Source organism: Euleptes europaea, chromosome 20 (genome assembly GCF_029931775.1).
Source record: "Euleptes europaea isolate rEulEur1 chromosome 20, rEulEur1.hap1, whole genome shotgun sequence".
NCBI classification, from domain to species: domain Eukaryota; kingdom Metazoa; phylum Chordata; class Lepidosauria; order Squamata; family Sphaerodactylidae; genus Euleptes; species Euleptes europaea.
The window spans coordinates 1,379,698-1,394,466 of NC_079331.1; positions in this window are offsets into that span (position 1 = coordinate 1,379,698).

Here is a 14,769-nt window from a genome sequence, read left to right on the forward strand (position 1 = left end):
TGAAGTTGGTGGGGCAGCAGAAACCTTCCTGCTGTATTGTGCCCCCAAAATAGAAGAACGTGGTGGTGGTGGTGGGGTCACACCTACTAACTTGCTTACCATCAATGGAAGGTGGCTTTGAAGTTTGGATGCCAAATGTGGGAGTGTATGGACTTATCTAGCTGAGTCATTTTCCATCATTTCGGTTTCCAGCATGACCTGGGAAATCCATTATGTCTCTGCTGATTTGTCTTCCCTGCTCACAGTAGTGTAAGTGTTGTGTAGTGGATAGGGTGACCCAGGTTTGAAACCCCACTTCTGAAATGGAAGCTTGCTGGGTGACCTTGAGCCTGTCACAGACTCTCAGCCTGGCCAATCTCAAAGGGTTGGTGTTGTTGTGGGAAAATGGAGAAGGGGAGAATGATGTTCTAAAGCCATTTTGGGTCCCAAATGGGGAGCAATGAGGGATATAAATCAATCAATCCACAAATGCAGATGCAAAGGGTGTGCCATGTGCTTTTGATGCTAGGCCTGCAAATGAGGAGGGGGAGAAATCAAACCAAAATTCTGCAACATAAGCAACTGCAAAAGTCTTTTTACTAATACCTGGTGCAGTTGAGCTCTAGGGAAGTCAGGGAAAAAGGGAGAGGCCCCTGGGGCTCCACTTTGAGGGGGGGTCTCTCCACGTGCCAACTTCACTTGCTGTAGAAACCGCTTGTTGTTCACAACGACAAGTTTGTATTGCTTCTTGCAATGCAGTCTTTTCTACCTGGTGGATTTGGGGACCAAGTGGGTCCAAGCAGCATCGGAAGAGTGGACAATGTTCTGGTTATTTTGCAATCTCGCGTGCGTGTCTTTTGTAAAACCTGGGTTCCTGCTGCCTTTCCCAGAAAACCAGGAAAAGGGCAGCTTGACAAACAAGCCCTCCTGTGTAAAGAAGCTAATGCAGACGGTTGCCAGGCTACTAATGACCGCAGGAAGCGTCAGGTGAGTGGCTCTGGCTGGAGGCGCTGCGCAGCACATGAGAGAGGGAATGGGCAAGGAAGAGAGAAGCGGGAAGAGCAGGCTGGCCAGGCTTGGAGCTGAACAGGATCCCCTTGGCTGTGGCACAAGTTGGTCAGTGGTGGCCTGAATCAAACCATTCAGGGGTGTTGGGTCTCTCCCTTCAGCTGCTGGCTGTCAGGCCTGGCTTCTGCCAAGAGGAAAACGGGCATTACAGGGCGCATTGGAGTCCCTTGCAGGGAAGACCTGAATAAATCTCCTCTGGAAGCCTGGATTAGGCTCAGGGGAACCACCTGACCTGCTCTGGCTTATTAGTTTGGCTCAATGTGTTTTAAATATATAAAGTTATTCACTCTGTGTATTCCTTTTCCAGTATTCTTTCTTTTCAGACTCCAGTACTGAGAAATGTATTATTTTGCTTCATGTGAATATCCCTGCCGGCTCTTGGTTCAGGACTTGGCACAGACACAGATCCTGGCATGGATCCCCTGCTTCCTCAGGATGTATAATTTAGTTTTGTGGAACTCATGCCCAAAGGATGACGAGATGACTGCTAGATTAGGTGGGACAAAGGGATAGCTTCAAAGTTGTATGTGTGAAGTACTCTCAAGTAGCAGCCAATTTATGGCTACCCCAGCAAGGGGCTTTCAAGGCAAGTGAAAAGCAGAGGTGGTTCGCCACTGCCTGCCTCTGCAATGTCTTCCTTGGTGGTCTCCCTTCCAAGTACCAACCCTCCATAGCTTCTGAGATCTGATGAGATTGGGCTATACCATGCTGCCTTCCCTCCCAGTTTCAAAGTTACCTGTAAAGAATCCGAATTTTATTTATACATCCTTAGCTTGCATGTTTAAAACAAAAGGAAAGTAGCAAAGCCTGCCGCCAAAATTGCCGGCCAGGCAAGGAAGAAAAGGGGCTGGTGGAACGGTAGCCGAGGCAATAAATGTGACTCACCTACAGAGATATCTTTCTGCTGCAGGATGTTTGAGTAAAGCGAAAAGTCCAGGCTAACGTCACGCAGAGGACATATTTATGTTGAACCTTTTAATATTCATTTCACTTATCCCGCATGATAAGGGGCAGGAATTAGTTTAGCCACGTGCGGAAGGGGTGTGAGTCATTTCCCCCATGGTGTGGTGTTCAGAACAAAGGGGACAAAGATTGGTTTTTTTTTTTTGTCGGTTGCTTAGAGAAGGTCTTTGACCAAGGGACTCCACAGAAATAATTGAGGAGCAGGGGACAAGTTTTATTCATTGTAACGGCAGATAATGTGATTGCTTACGGTCTTTATACCAATAAATTTAGGATCCTGTGTGGGTGGGTGCCCCCTCCCCCATGACACCCTTGCCTTTGACCATGAGAAGCAAGATACAAATACACTAAATAAATTGTGTAAGTGGATCAAGCCAAAAATCTGTGGTGTTCATGGCTCTATTTTGGGTAGCAGCTCACCAAAAGCTTTTAGAAGCTCACGAAGATAAGCAGAATCTTATTTTTTTCCAGCATCTGGTGATAAAAAAGTATGCTCTCCCAAGAAGTGGAGGTTTCACTGAACCCATTGCCAGGTTAGTCCATTAAAGTTCTGTCTAATCCTTTTAAAAAGCCACTGAAAATGTGTGAATGCCACCACAATTTGGTCTTTCGGAGTGCAGAATGTCGCTTCTGTCTGCTTCGAATGTGCTGCCAATTCATTTTGCTAAGTGCGGCTAAGTATTTATAAGAGAGGGGAAAAAATATCCTCCTTTTCACATCAAGACGATCAGGAGTGCTTGGGTTGCCAACCTCCAGGTAAAGATCTCCCAGAATTACAACTGATCTCTAAACCAAGAGATCAGTTTCCCTTCATAAAATGGCTGCATTGGAGGGTGACTCTGTTGCATTACACTCTGCCGAGATCTGTCCCCTCCCCAAACCCTGCCGTCCCCAGCTTCTACCACCAAATCTCCAGGAGTTTGCCAACCCAGGGTTGGCAACCCTAAGTCCATGGTCTACTTCAGCATACTGTTTCATGCAGTGGCAGCCAAAATGGTCCCAGAAGGCCTACTGGCAGGGCATGGAGGCTAACGCCTTCCCTGGTTACTGCCTCTTAGCCCATATTTAGACAACTACCTCTGAACATGGAGGCTCCATTTAGTCATTGTGGCTAACAGCTGAATCCAGAACCCAAAAAGTCATTGCATGCTGCCGAGTTCTAATATTACAGGAGAGGAAGAGAAAATCCTCTCCATCCACTTTCCCCATCCTATGTATAATTTTATAAACTCCCATTGTGCTTCTCCCTTAGCTGCCTTTGCTCCCTTAGCTCCCTTTGGCTACCAACTTGGAAGGCTTTAAGAGGGAAGTGGACATGTTCATGGAGAAGAGGGCTAATCATGGCTAGTAGTTAAAATGGATACTAGTCATGATGCATACCTATTCTCTCCAGGATTAGAAGAGCATGCTGAATATATTAGGTGCTGTGGAACACAGGCAGGATGGTGCAGCTGCAGTTGTCTTGTTTGGGGGCTTCCTAGAAGCACCTGGTTGGCCACTGTGTGAACAGACTGCTAGACTTGATGGGCCTGGGTCTGATCCAGCAGGGCTTTTCTTATGTTCTTAACAAAATAAAGGCCCAGTTTCCTTAGCTGTTCCGGCACGAGAGCACTACAATGCTGGAAGGCATGACAAACAAAGGCTACGCAGTGTCTCCAAGATTTAGGCTTATCATGTTGATTCAATGCAGTACATTCTTTTATGGCCAGGCGTGCCTGGCTTTGCAGTGAGGCCCATACATCGGGTGGGTCTGTGGACTTCCCTGCACTCCGTTTGCTAAGGTTTAAACAAATGGTCTCAATCTTGAGGCTTCCTGGAAACGTGTTGACGCTTCACGCTTCTTTGAACGGGAAGTAACAAATCGGAACGTGGACAAAGAAGAGCTTCATGAGATTGATGTGTCCTAAATTCTGTGTTCCAAACAGGGCTATGCCTCCAGGTAAACATAGGGGGACGCTTGTGCCCCATGCCACTTCCGGCTACTATCTGGTTGTTGTTTTCAGCTTGAGAAAAGCAGAACTGTGGCAAAACGTTGGGGCAACTTTGTGGGACAAAGTTGTTATTGAAGTCATCATGGGGTAACTCGTGAAGGTGTCTGCTTTATGTTCTGTTCTGTTAGGGCTGCAGCAGTTAATAGGCACTCCTGAACTTTTTCTGCTGAATTATGTAGCCTCTATTCCAAACTGATTTAGAGTATTTTCTTTGTATGTTATATCAGCCGCTAGATTAGTGTTTGCCAAAGTTTGAAAACAAAAAAGCAGACAATGTAAATAGCACTACTTTTTTGTGGAGGGCACATCTGGACATTTTTCTTTATTGCTGCTTGGAATTGTTCTTATATTATTTTGTTTTTCCTAAATGCTGGCATGTAAGTTTTACAAAATATAATTTAAAATGATTTTTTTTAAGTCTAATGTACTAATAAGTAGCCCTCCCTTCCATTAACTGGGAAGCATGTATTTATTACTTCATTAACAAAAAAATCTGCAGAGGCCTTTGGTGGAAGGAGAGAGACCTTCAAATATGTGAGTCCCAGGTTGTGAAGGGCCACCTTGTTATAAGCTCTTTGCAGGAGAAGTATGCTATTTAGAGATTCTAAGTGAGTAAATGTGTACCTGCTTGGCCTGGCAGCTCAGCCTTTCTGCTAGGTGGCCAAGTGGTGAACAAGATGTCCCCAGCATGCTGAGAGGTAATGACTATTTCCTGTAACTTGTACACTTCTTGTCTGTACTGAAGGAGACCATGTTCAAGTACATGACTAAGAGGCTATTCAGGTGACAAGTGGTAGAATTTTTTTCTCCTTCGGTAAATGACAGCAACCCAGAGACAAGTCAGAACAGCTGAGTAGTCTATGCGTATGTACAATAGCATAATGAGGTAATCTCATTGAGGTGAGCTCCCATGTCCCATAAATTCCACTCCGGAGGACTCAGTGTATGGCTGTGCTGTACCTCATTGGCTTTATCACCTGATGGATCATATCTAGCAGTACAAAGGTTGGGGATAAAACTCTGCTAAAAGTTAAGTAAAAAACCCTCCACACACAAAAAAGGGGGGACTAGAAATGAGGGGTAATGTCAGAGTTGGACTCTGGACAGCCATTGAAAAATGGCTGTCCCTTGCCCCATAGCTCAACGTACCATATCTGATGCCATTACAATGGGCATATCCTCCTCAACCTCCCTCCTCATCACTGGCTGCCAGCAACACGGCTGGTGAAACATTTGGCATAATGGTACCGAAACACTGGGAACACTGACCCAAACTGTCATAGATAGGGGAGGGAAACAGAAGGGGACGGATAAAAGCAGACCATTTAAAGCCAGCCACTCCTTTCATGGCTGTCTTTAACAGCCACAGCCTGTTCTTTTATCCAGACAGGATCAAAGAGTTACTTTCTGCCATCTTTGACCATTACCAGGAGAGATTGTTCCCATTATCCAGTTTCCTGGGGAATTCCATCTCCTTGCTTGCTTTTGGTCCTTATTACATTTCAGGAAAATAACAATGGGGGGGCTGTCCAGATGTATGCATTTGCATTTCCCCAATAATGAACAGTCATAAAGCAAATATTTTAAATAAATGGAAAACCCCACAGATAAGGTGCAGGTTGGAAAAAAAGCGTTTGGTTGCTTAAGTGATTTGTATGCAAACTGTTCAACCGGAGTCTAATCTAACTTGATTCTTTGTGTTTCCACTTAATGCAATTAGAACCAGCAATGCTGCTTCAGCTGAGCTGAGAGACCGGCAGGCCGTTTGGTGAGATAAGACAGAGTTTTGCATTCGTGTCAGCAGACAAGGGTAGCTGCTGCTAGTTTATGCTGATCCCTCATGTATCTGTTGTTGAAATTCAATTACTGTAGCCTTCTTGGACCAAAGGCTACATATCCAAGTTTTTTTTAATTAGTGGGGGACACATGATATTGGCATCAAAGAGTCCAGGGGAAGCGCTGACTTGAATTGAAAGGCAAGACTGAGTACTGGGACTGATTTATGAGTATCCCATTTTCCTTAACTTGAGCCTACATCCTAAACTTGCTACAACACATGATAGCATCACTAACATGGCTGTGTCCAAAATACTGGTTTGATTGGAGTGTGAGAAATGCATTGCAAGCTGGGCATGCAGGAAAGGGACCAAAAAGCTCAGATCCACAGAATTTGAATCTTGTCCCACACTGGTCATTACATGTGTGTAAAGTGCTGTCAAGTTGCATCTGACTTAACGGTGACCTCATAGGGTTTTCAAGGCCTGAGATGAAAAGAAAACGGTTTGCCATTGCTTGCCTCTGCGTAGCAATCCTGGACTTCCTCGGCAGTCTCCCATACAACTACCAACCAGGCCCAACCATGCTTATTTTCTGAGATCTGACAAGATCGGGCTAGCCTAGGCCATTCAGATCAGGGCAACTGAGATGTGCATTGTCATGGCCGTGGGATTGTACAGCCAGAGAAATATTTAGCACAACTTGCACGAAGTCTTGTTCACAGAAGAGATTGTGCGGGTGGCATGGTCATGTGACTTTTTCAAAACACTCACGCACGGATGGACGGATCCTGCAGCATCATTCCATTTATGCTGCTCATTCCATTGTTCAGAAGCGATGTGATAATTCCCTAACAGTGTGGCTATACTACGTATCTTGAGATTAATTTTTTTGGAGGGAAATTACATAGCTGATTCACACTTCTGGAGGACCCTTAGGATGAAATACCTCCAGATGCTCCCGCTCAGCCTTCAGGAGGGGACAGAGGGTTGACAGGAGTCTCTTCTTCTTCTTTGACTAGATGACCCTGGTGGTTCCTTCCAACTCTATGATTCCTCCTCCTCCTCCTCTCTCCCAACCATTACTGCGATTCTGCTGCAACCAGCTGCAATTGAGACCACTTGGAGACAGCCACAGATTATTTATTTATTTTATTGCATTTCTACCCTATTCTCCCCAACCCGAAGGTCAGGCTCAGAGCGGCTGATAAGGTGCAAATCTAATAACAGAGCATTAAAGGCACCAGGACTCCAGCTTATCTCTCTTATTTATATTTCCACATAGTGTTCATATTGTAAATACATATTACCTTAAGATGGGCTTCCTTCAGTGCCAGTTTGTTTCTCTTTTTAAAGTATTTGCCAGCATCCTGATTAAAAGGTATTGAACTCTGTTGGCGATCAGTAGATTGGAGTGTAGTTTGTATAAAACTCTAAGCTTCTTGTATCTTGAAGCTGCTGTTGACATTGCAGTACTTTATCTTGAATGTCTTTTACATTTGGTTCACTTTCACCTTTCAGACACGAGAGAGGGAGATTCGGGAGCATGTTAGTCTCACATGATGCCTCCTGCAATGCTTCCAGGAAGACTTGTGCAACCCTAGTGCAATTCTGTGAATGACGTTGGTGAGCTTCCAAAACAACACACAACAAGATCATGCTCATGTTCCGTGTTGGGCATTGAGGTCCATTCGGTGTGTAGAAGTGGAATGGAAAATAGTCTTGATAGTCTAGCAGAGTTCAATGCAGAAAGCAAACATGCTGTAGATTGCAGACGGGAATGTCAGGCTGGCATAACCTTACCTCCCTTCAAGGTTGTAGGAAAGAAAGTTTAACATACAAAGGCCCCACTGGCCAAGTTCTACACTAGGGATTCTGGGGATTCTGGGAACTACAAATCTCGGAGACTCAAGCTGGAATAACACATAGTTAAACACATAGTTAAATTGTGGAGCTCCCTGCCCCAGGATGTGGTGATGGCTGCCAAATTGGAAGGCTTTAAGAGGGGAGAGGACACGTTAATGGAGGATAGAGCTATTAATGGATATTAGTCAAAATCAATACTAGCCATGATGCATACCTACTCTCTCTAGTATCAGAGGAGCAAGCCCTGCTCCACTTCTTGGGGATATTGCTTTATCTTACTCACACGAACAAAACATAAAGGAAAAATAATTATTGCCCTCTCCCCATAAAGAAGAAATAATCTGGACAGGACTATGGTCCAGAATTGACCTAATTCTGGAAGTGCTGTTAAAAGGCAGGAAACCAGCACTTAGCTGAACATTTCCTGCAGGATGTTTGAATTAAGGGCAGCCTTTGACAACAGCTGTCTTGCTTCATCTGATAAATCATAATTGCAAACATCTAGACATTTATGTCCCCAGTTAACTGCCTCCATGCCTCTAAGACACAAATGAGAACACGGCAGTTCCGAAGGTTCAGGTACGGCTTCCAAGTGCGACTTCCACAGGCATAGATAGCTTTAAAGGGGGATTAGACAGATCCATGGAGGGAGGTCTGTCAGTGGCTACTAGCCATGGTGACTAAAGGGAACCTTCACATTCAGAGGCAGCAGCAAACCTCTGATTACCAGTGTCAGGAGGCAACCTCAGGGGAAAGCCTTGGCCTCTATGCCCTGTTGTTGGTTCTCCAGAGGAACAGGTTGGCCACTGTGTGAGACAAGGTACTGGACTAGATGGACCACTGGTATGATCCAGCAGGGCTCTTCTGATGTTCTCACGTTCTAGTCTCTGTAGCAGTTCAAGCTGTACTGAGCAACCCGGTCAAAGACAGCTGTTGAACAGGACCAGTTTAGATCTTCTTAGATCTCTTCATTCTGTTGGGCCCCAGAACTGCAGTTTGGCCTTTGGCCATCCACACTAGCAGCACTGTAGAGCAGCAAGAACCAAGCCAGCCAGCTGTGCCCTCTGTGTACATATAATTCCAGTGATGAGGGGCCATGCTCTCAGAGTGTTCAGTCTCAAACCACCCTTCCTGAAATTTCTCTATAAATGTGCAGGGGTATGTGTGTGTGTGTGGGGGGAATCCCTCAGCAATGTGGAAAGTGTTCATGAAGGCAGAAGATTTGGAAGACACTGTTACAGAAAAGCTAATAAAAACCATATCCAACCAAAACAGTAATTTTGAAAAGAACGTGCAGATTTAGGGTGGATTTATTTGGGCCAGGCACTGTATTGATAAGGCAGCATACCAAGGTGTACCAAAGCAAGTGTCCCCAACCTTTTCGTATCATCCTTTTTGAGCCTGCAGGGACCTTTGATATTTTGACATAACGTGGTGACACAACAAAAAAATTGCTGTTACAAAACGGCTTCTACAGGAGGCAGAACCAGACATAAAATGGCTGCTGCAGCTTAACTTCAGTCACACAGTGAACATCCTTGTGCTTTGGTGGCAGCTGGTGCCAAAGCAACGTTTTTAAAATTTGCGCAGTCAATCAAATCTCCAACGACCAATTAAAAGTCTTGCTGGGCAAAAGACCCACATAGCCCCACCCACTTTCTCAAAACACTTTGTACGTGCCAGGAAAGGTATCGTGGTACCACATTGGGAACCCTTGGTTTTGAGTGAGGCTACCAGAGCATCAAAGGAATCTGATACATACCTATCAATTAGGGATCATGAGATTGTGCTGACCAAGGTCCTGAAACTAGGAGAAGTTGTCTAGAAACCTAATAGGGTAGAATTGCACACATAGCTTGGGTCATATATAGACACATGTGGTTTTTATTACTAATGGGCTTGCAAATAAATACAGCAGCTACCTTCTATGGTAATATGTAACAAGGTGGGTGGATGCCCCCCACCCCAAGACCAGGGAATTGCCTGCTGCCCATTGGCTAAGACCGCCCTGGTTAGACTTGTCATTACTGTGACATGTGATAAACAAATCTGTATGCCAATAAAGGAATGATGGTGATGATGATGATAAACAAATCATGGCAGCAGTGGTTAGGTGAAGCTTAATTTGCTGCGAGCAGATTCGTCTACGGATAGCATTCGGCATAATCTAGTTCGCAGATGGACTGGTGATGGTCACATAAGGTAGCATAATTGTGCAACTATTAATGTTTTTGAGTATTTTTGACCTTGTATTTATAGTGGCACCGCAGGCTCTGTGTCTGCCGGCGTCTGGTTTATCAGGACCTGCCTAATCAACCAGCAAAAACAAACAGGCTTGACCTGGGGAAAGCGTGCCTCTACTATGCTCCCAGATCAATAAATGCTAGAAATAAATATTTGGGTTGGGATCCTTTCTGTTTCCCTGCAAGCTGGCAATCCTAGCTCCATGCATGGCTTGATCCATAAAATAAAAACTTAATGGAGTTTAATGTATACCCCTCTCCTTTCTTTGTTCTGCTCGAACGGGAACAAACAAGATTAGGAACCCCTGTCAGGGTTATTCTGGAGGGCACCCTTCCTTCTGTATTGTTCACATATCATGTGTGTGCATGGCAGTACATTCTGTGCAAAAGGGATTTACAAGTTCAGCCAAGTCATGGAAAGACAGCCCAATGTTCACATCTGCTCTGCTTCCTAGAGGCAGTTACTCTATGGTAGACCAAAGCTCCCTCTAAGGGGTGCAGAGAGCTCTGCTCTGGTTGTATCTCCATGGCATTTAGGAACTGAGACACGTGCTCCTTGTTAATGACTCTAAGTGACAATCAAACAGGACGTGGAGAGAATTTAAAGCTCATAAAATGGAGGTAAATACCTGGCTCCCTCTTCATATCATTCCCTGGCGATTGTCGCTAGTTGCAAAACATAACAAGCGGTTTGCATAACTCTGTGTTCCAAGAAGGTTTGCAATGTCCATCGTCGTTGAACAGATGCTTGCGTTTTGACCACATCCTTGAGAGATGCCCGGTTGGAGTTTCTGCTAGAGAAAAAATAAAAAATAAAAGCCAGTTAAAGGAGATGGAGGCAATGTTTACTCATGAGTTAGATGGCCAACGGGTAGGGTAGGGGCCCGCTAACACCTTTCTTGAAGCTCACCAAATGTGTTTAGAAAGTGGGTAGGGCCAGTGAGGCCACGTGTAACTTTCCCCCAGCAGCCTTCTGATTAGCCAGTGGAGATTTGATTGACTGTGGAGGTTTTTAAAACCATTGCTTCAGAAGCAGCTGCCAAGACAGCACAAGGATCTTCACTGTGTTACTGAAGGTAAGCAGCAGCAGCCATTTTGTGCCCAGCTCTGCATTCTGTGGCTGTGCCCGCCACCCTGTGTCAGAATTCCACAGGTGTCCACAGGCTCAAAAAGGTTGGGGACCCCTGGGGTAGGGCACAGCACTCTGGAAAAAAGACTGGCGTCTTGGCAGAACACTGTACCTCCACTTCTTGAATCCAATAAGGACAACCTTGCTAACCAGAATATTCAGTTCAAGGTACTGACTATCCCACACAAAGCCCCTCATGGCCTTGGAACCTTATATATGACTGACTCTACCTCACCTATTGCCCATCATGGCAGCTTCTCTCATCTGAGCAGGGCCTTCTGCAGGCAAAGGGGTGAGATCAACAACTGCCCACATGTATGTTTTCTCTGTTGGGCCCCCCACCTTGTAGAAGGGCCTGCCTGACAAGTTCAGGAATGCCCCCACCCTTCTGGCATTGTGCAAACTACATAAACAGAATTGTTCAGGAGGGGATTCTTTTTTATAAAGGCAATAGGGTACATTATAATCCAATGGTTCAAGAAAGTGATTTAATAAAGAGAACAGGACTGTGGGCTACGCTACTGTGCATAGTTTATATTATCTGTTTGCCATATGTATTCTGGCTCTTACCGCAATGTTATCTCCTATGTAATTCCACCTTTTGGCATTGTTAACACAACATATCTAATACTTATGCTTTGTTTTCAGATTTCTGTAATCTTAGTTCTATCACTTTACTTATCAGCTGTCTTATTCTACTGAGTGCACTGACTTACATCGTTTAATCCGCCTTGAGTCTCAGTGAGAACAGGAGGATTATAAATAACGTAAATAATTTAAAAAAAGTAAAACAGCTTTGCACAATGTGCAGTTTTAATCAGGAAAGGGGAGTGCACAGCCTCAGAAGAAGAAGGAGTTGGTTTTTATATGGCGACTTTCTCTACCACTTAAGGAAGAGTCAAACTGGCTTACAATCACCTTCCCCTCCCCACAACAGACACCCTGTGAGGAAGGTGGGGCTGAGAGAGCTCTAAGAGAGCTGTGACTAGCCCAAGGTCACCCAGCTGGCTTCACATGTAGGAGCGGGGAAAACAAATCCAGTTCACCAGATTAGCATCCGCCGCTCATGTGGAGGAGTGGGGAATCAAACCTGGTTCTCCAGATAGAGTCCACTGCTCCAAGAGGACAACAGTCTCCAAGTTCAACTTTCTGCAGGGCCTGTAAAATGGAGCTATTCCGCCGGGCCTATAATTGAGGACAGCCGCAAGAAGAAGATCCATCTTTACTGGCCTCCCCATCCTGCCCCCTTTTTGAAATCTGGGGGCTGATCAGCTAATATTTGTCGCTGTGGCACCTAGGGTAGTTACGGCCATCTGAGTAGGGTTTTTAATGGTTTTAGTTATTATGGTTTTAAGGATTTTTAGATGTAGTCTGGATGTAATCTGTTTCTAATTATTGTTATCCGCCCTGAGCCTGGCTCGCTGGGGATGAGGGCGGGTTATAAATTTGAATAAATAAATAAAGAAAAAATGAATCTAAACCTCAAAGGGTGGGATATGGCTAAACATTCTGAAGCCACTTTGGACCCAGGGGGTCCTTTCAACTCGACATGCCAGGGATTGAACCTGGGACCTTCTGCATGCCAATGAGATGCTCTACCACTGAGCCATGGCCTCTTGCCCATAGCAAGTTCCTGCTGTTTGTGTGGCCTGCTGGTTGCACACATTACTTTCTACACCTGAGGATTGCTCTGGGGCTGCAACTAATGCTGCAAATGCTCTAGCCCCGGATGGTGAGCTTCAAGCCTCAGACTGTAAGGTGCACGAGGAGGGCTTGTGTGACCACTTAACGTACCTGCATTATAATGTTCCCTGCTCATGAGACCAACTGCCTATGTTGGTATCTGGGGAAACAGACTGGCTCAGATAATTCCTCCTCGCCTTTGAAACCTGCAGCTCTCTGAAGTGAGGGCAGAGAGTTACTGCCAATGTTTTAACTGCTGTTTTTATGCCTTTTGTACGTATTTTAACTCTGTTTTTAATATGTTTTAATGATGTGTGTTTGGGTAGGTCGATTTTAATTGTTTTAAATTGTTGGCCACTTTGGTGGCCCTTGTGAACGGTGAAAGGTGGGATATAAATTTTGTAAATAAATTAAGCAAATAAACTCCGGCCTGGGATATGTGTGGAGATTTGGGGGTGGTATCTGTGGAGAGGGGGAGTTTGGGGTGGGATTTCACCTAGAATCTATAATATACCAGCATCTGCCCTAAAAAAAAAAAGCAATTTTCTCCCTGGAGATCAGTTGTAATTGAGGGAGAACTGCAAGCCCCTCCTGGAGGTTGGCAACTCTCGTTACTGACCTGTACAGAAATAGGCTTTGGTTAGGCTAGGCTGTACAGTCAAATATTTGTCTCATGTGCCCTCTCCCCTTAGCAACCTCAGTTGTTTAAACAGTAGGCCGCGATCAGTGTCAGAACTCGGAAGGTTATGAAAAATGATGACGGGTGTATTACGACAGGTACGTGATTTTTTTTAAAAACAAACTCATCCGTACAGCCGGCCTGTGAGCACAATTCTGAATTGTACCTTGTGTTCTAAGCTTCTTGTTTACTTCTTCCGTTGATCTCACCGAAGGGAAAAGATGCTTATCCTAGGTGAGTATTCAAGTGATGCAGTCAGCCTGACATAGTGTGGAGAATGGAAAAGAAATACACTAGGCTGTCTGCTCTCTTTGTCCATAGATGTAATGGGAACTCTTATCACGCTGGATTGTGTAGCGTGCTTGTGATTTAAAACTTATTCTTGCTCAAAACATTGATCGTGAAGTATGATATGTGGAAGCTGATGGCAGGACTCCATCTTACCAGGGACATGAGCAGGGATAAGCAAGGTGGGGCTCTCTCCCAGCTTCTGAGAGACAACCCACTCCCACCAAGAGTGGAGATTGCCCCATAACCCCTTGAGGTATTACAATTTATATCAGAATAACACTGCTGGCTATAAAACAACAACAATCATAGTGTAGAAGGCAGTGCTAGGTTTTTGACAACATTTAAAACCTAACAACATTAGGTTTTACGGTGAGCATTGTTTCTTTTTCAGTTTTAATGAATGAATGTTTCAAATATCCCCTTATTTGACAAGATTTGATCATATCTGAATTTAACAATGAAGTTTAACAACCTATTTATCTTAGCATTAAAGGTAGTAGCATTTGACTTGGGTAAAACCATCTAATATGAACAGGCTTTTAAGGATTGGCAAGAGGCAGTTAGATGCTCTTTTCCTAGTTTTTTCAACTACAAATGGCCTCGTGAGGAGTTTATATCTTCTCGTAAACAACCAGGCTTTGCTTTGAACCCCCCTCCACTTTGTAGAGGCAAACCTGAGAGCATTTCATGTTTTCCATCAATAGATTTTCAGAGGGTTGTTTACCGTACAGGGCAGCCCCTTCAAAACATGCATGTTTAAACAGATGGCTCACATTGACTATTAAAGCAATTCCTGCAATTGAGGCAAATCTAAAACAGAACAGATGGAGAGACATTCTATTGACATCTAGGGTGATCTTTTGCATCACCGTCGATGGGGTGTTCATATTCAGACCTGTCATCCTAACCTTCCCGAAATGCCATCTAAGAGGTTGGATAAACCTCTGTGACATTTCATTAGCTTATTTTTAACTTGGATTTGTGAGCATGCAAACATCCAGGATGTTTGGGTTTTATAGATGAGGAAACAAGAGGAAAAAAATGAAAAATGCAAATCAGGCAAAAATATAGGGTGCAGGACTGAAATGTTTTAAAAACAGAA